Here is a 4,834-nt window from a genome sequence, read left to right as displayed (position 1 = left end):
TGTAATGCAATTACTTTTAATTTGCTTTTATCAAAGTACTGTTAGCAAGTATATGTTAAAAACCAATGGTGCTAAACAGATTTGTAACAGCAAAAAAAAAAAAAAAAAAGGAGTTCTCCTTTGGCCCTGATCCATTCTCTATCCCAGAGGAAATTTCACCCCATTAGCTGTTTCTCCTTGTATTTATCTCTGTTTTGTTAAATACGCCATTTATTTTTCTATCACTTTAATCCCCAGTTTTGCCCATCCATACTGACTTCATATTATGGTAAAAAGATTTTAGGCTTCTTGCACACTCTAGTCTCTTTTCCCCATCCTCTCAACATAAGAAACTTTCTGTTAAATGCATATTCAGTGTCTCTGTTATTAATTTAATATAAATATTATTCCCTGCTCAGCCAGGAATTAATAAGTGTCTCATTTTTTCATTTGTTTCAGTTCAGTTCAGCTCAGCCACTCTGCCATGTCTGACTCTTTGTGACCCCAGGGACTGCAGCATGACAGTCTTCCCTGTCCATCACCAACTCCTGGAGTTTACTCAAACTCATGTCCATTGAGTTGGTAATGCCATCCAACCATCTCATCCTCTTTCATCCCCTTCTCCTCCTGCCTTCAATCTTTCCCAGCATCAGTGTCTTTTCAAATGAGTCAGTTCTTTGCATCAGGTGGCCAAAGTATTGGAGTTTCAGCTTCAACATCAGTCCTTCCAATGAATATTGAGGACTGATTTCCTTTAGGATGTACTGGTTGAATCTCCTTGCTGTCCAAGGGACTCTTAAGGGTCTTCTCCAACACCACATCAATTCTTCAGCACTCAGCTTTCTTTATAGTCCAACTCTCACATCCGTACATGACTACTAGAAAAACCATAGCTTTGGCTAGACAGACCTTTGTTGGCAAAGTAATGTCTCTGCTTTTTAATATGCTGTCTAGGTTGGTCATGACTTTTCTTCCAAGGAGTAAGCGTCTTTTAATTTCATGGCTGCAATCACCACCTGCAGTGATTTTGGAGTCCAGAATAATAAAGTCAGCCACTGTTTCCACTGTTTCCCTGTCTATTTGCCATGAAGTGATGAGACCAGATGCCATGATCTTAGTTTTCTGAATGTTGAGCTCTAAGCCAATTTTTTCCACTCTCCTCTTTCACTTTCAACTAGAGGCTCTTTACTCCTTCTTCACTTTCTGCCACAAGGGTGATATCATCTGCATATCTGAGGTTATTGATATTTCTCCTGGCAAACTTGTTTCCAACTTGTGCTTCATCCAGTCCAGGATTTCTCATGATGTACTTTGCATATAAGTTAAATAAGCAGGGTGACAATATACAGCCTTGACGTACTCCTTTCCCAATTTGGGACCAATCTGTTGTTCCATGTCCAGTTCTAACTGTTGCTTCTTGACCTACATACAGATTTCTCAGGAGGCAGGTAAGGTGGTCTGGTATTCCCATCTCTTTCAAAATTTTCCACAGTTGATTGTGATCCACACAGTCAAAGGCTTTGGCATAGTCAATAAAACAGAAGTAGATGTTTTTCTGGAACTCTCTTGCTTTTTCGATGATCTAACAGATGTTGGCAATTTGATCTCTGGTTCCTTGGCCTTTTCTAAATCCAATTTGAGCATCTGGAAGTTCATAGTTCACATATTGATGAAGCCTGGCTTGGAGAATTTTGAGCATTACTTTGCTGGTGTGTGAGACGACTGCAATTGTGTGGTAGTTTGAACATTCTTTGGCATTGTCTTTCTTTGAGATTGGAATGAAAACTGACCTTTTCCAGTCCTGTGGCCACGGCTGAGTTTTCCAAATTTGGTGGCACATTGAGTGCAGCACTTTCACAGCATCATCTTTCAAGATTTGAAATAGCTCAACTGGAATTCTATCACCTCTACTAGCTTTGTTTGTAGTGATGCTTCCTAAAGCCCACTTGACTTCGCATTCCCGGGTGTCTGGCTCTAGGTGAGTGATCACACTATCTTGATTATCTGGGTTGTGAAGATCTTTTTTGTACAGTTCTTCTGTGTATTCTTGCCACCTCCTCTTAATATCTTCTGCTTCTGTTAGGAATTATAGGAATCAGCAAACTAAAATGGACTGGAATGGGTGAATGTAACTCAGATGACCATTATATCTACTACTGTGGGCAAGAATCCCTTAGAAGAAATGGAGTAGCCATCATAGTCAACATAAGAGTCTGAAATGCAGTACTTGGATGCAATCTCAAGGCGACAGAATAATCTCTGTTTCCAAGGCAAACCATTCACTATCAGAGTAATCCAAGTCTACGCCCTGACCAGTAATGCTGAAGAAGCTGAAGTTGAATGGTGCTATGAAGACCTACAAGACCTTCCAGAGCTAACACCCAAAAAAGATGTCCTTTTCATTATAGGGGACTGGAACGCAGAAGTAGGAAGTCAAGAAATACCTGGAGTAACAGGCAAATTTGGCCTTGATGTACAAAGACAAAGGCTAACTGTTTTGCCGAAAGAATGCACTGGTCATAGCAAACACCCTTTTCCAACAAAACAAGAGAAGACTCTACACATGGACATTACCGAATGGTCAGTATCGAAATCAGATTGCAGCCAATGATGGAGAAGCTCTATACAGTCAGCCAGAACAAGACTGGAGATGACTGTGGCTCAGATCATGAGCTCCTGATTGCCAAATTCCAACTTAAATTGAAGAAAGTAGAGAAAACCACTAGACCATTCAGGTATAACCTAAATCAAATCCCTTACGATTATACAGTGGAAGTGAGAAATAGATTCAAGGGATTAGATCTGATAGACAGAGTGCCTGAAGAACTATGGACTGGAATTCGTGACATTGTACAAGAGGCAGTGATCAAGACCATCCCCAATAAAAAGAAATGCAAAAAGGCAAAGTGGTTGTCTGAGGAGACCTTACAAATAGCTATGAAAGGAAGAGAAGTGAAAGGCAAAGGAGAAAAGGAAAGATATATCCATCTGAATGCAGAGTTCCAAAGAATAGTAAAGAGAGATAAGAAAGCCTTCATTTGCTTCAGTTCAGTTCAGTCGCTCAGTAGTGTCCAACTCTATGACCCCATGAATCGCAGCACGCCAGGCCTCCCTGTCCATCACCAACTCCCGGAGTTCACTCAGACTCATGTCCATCAAGTCAATGATGCCATGCAGCCATCTCATCCTGGGTCATCCCCTTCTCCTCCTGCCCACAATCCCTCCCAGCATCAGAGTCTTTTCCAGTGAATCGACTCTTCACATGAGGTGGCCAAAGTATGGAGTTTCAGCTTTAGCATCATTCCTTCCAAAGAAATCCCAGGGTTGATCTCCTGCAGAATGGACTTGTTGGATCTCCTTGCAGTCCAAGGGACTCTCAAGAGTCTTCTCCAACACCACAGTTCAAAAGCATCAATTCTTCGGCACTCAGCCTTCTTCACAGTCCAACTCTCACATCCATACATGACCACTGGAAAAATCATAGCCTTGACTAGACGGACCTTAGTCGGCAAAGTAATGTCTCTGCTTTTGAATATGCTATCTAGGTTGGTCATAACTTTTCTTCCAAGGAGTAAGCATCTTTTAATTTCACGGCTGCAATCACCATCTGCAGTGATTTTGGAGCTCCCCAAAATAAAAGTCTGACACTGTTTCCACTGTTTCCCCATCTATTTCCCATGAAGTGATGGGACCGGATGCCATGACCTTCGTTTTCTGAATGTTGAGCTTTAAGCCAATTTTTTCACTCTCCACTTTCACTTTCATCAAGAGGCTCTTTAGCTCCTCTTCACTTTCTGCCATAAGGGTGGTGTCATCTGCATATCTGAGGTTATTGATATTTCTCCTGGTGATCTTGATTCCAGCTTGTGCTTCATCCAGTCCAGCGTTTCTCATGATGTACTCTGCATATAAGTTAAATAAGCAGGGTGACAATATAAAGCCTTGACGTACTCCTTTTCCTATTTGAAACCAGTCTGTTGTTCCATGTCCAGTTCTAACTGTTGCTTCCTGACCTGCATACAGATTTCTCAAGAGACAGGTCAGGTGGTCTGGTATTCCCATCTCTTTCAGAATTTTCCACAGTTTATTGTGATCCACACAGTCAAAGGCTTTGTCATAGTCAATAAAGCAGAAGTAGATGTTTTTCTGTCACTCTCTTGCTTTTTCGATGATCCAGCGGAAGTTGGCAATTTGATCTCTGGTTCCTCTGCCTTTTCTAAAACCAGCTTGAACATCAGGAAGTTCACGGTTCATGTACTGCTGAAACCTGGCTCTGAGAATTTTGAGCATTACTTTACTAGCATGTGAGAGGAGTGCAATTAGGGGTTTTTAAATCTTAGTTTTCTTGGACTAAGCTTTTCCATATACTCCTGAAGCTCCATAAAAACCACACAGTGGAGTTTCCAGGATTTAATTTCAGTGATAATTTTTTCTTGGAGACTCCTAAACTCCTCCTCTCTGACATCCTGGAATACTTTCTCCACTATCATATCTGGGATTTCCTTCCTTTTTTTCCTGTATTGGATCCTGTTTCTTGAATCCGATGTCTTCCTCTTTAATGGTTTACTCCCTTATTTTGTCGGCTACATCCTCCAGTAACTTCCTGAGGAAAGATGCAGGCTTGAAAACCATTAATTCTCCTCCTACCCTTGTGGATGGCCCAGTGCGCTTAGAATTCTAGGTTGAAACTCTAGACTGACTCTAGATTGGCAAAGGGCAGTTGTCCAGGTCTCTAGCTTCAAGCTGTATTCTTTTTTTTTTTTCTTATCTTCAATGCTTTGTGTATAACTTTAGGTAACTTTTAAAATATCATTCTGGAAGCTTCTAGGATCTTTGTTTTATCCCTAAATTTCTG

Source organism: Oryx dammah, unplaced genomic scaffold, assembly GCF_014754425.2.
Source record: "Oryx dammah isolate SB20612 unplaced genomic scaffold, SCBI_Odam_1.1 HiC_scaffold_11229, whole genome shotgun sequence".
In the NCBI taxonomy this organism is placed as follows: domain Eukaryota; kingdom Metazoa; phylum Chordata; class Mammalia; order Artiodactyla; family Bovidae; genus Oryx; species Oryx dammah.
Note: the sequence above shows the minus strand (reverse complement) of the source record.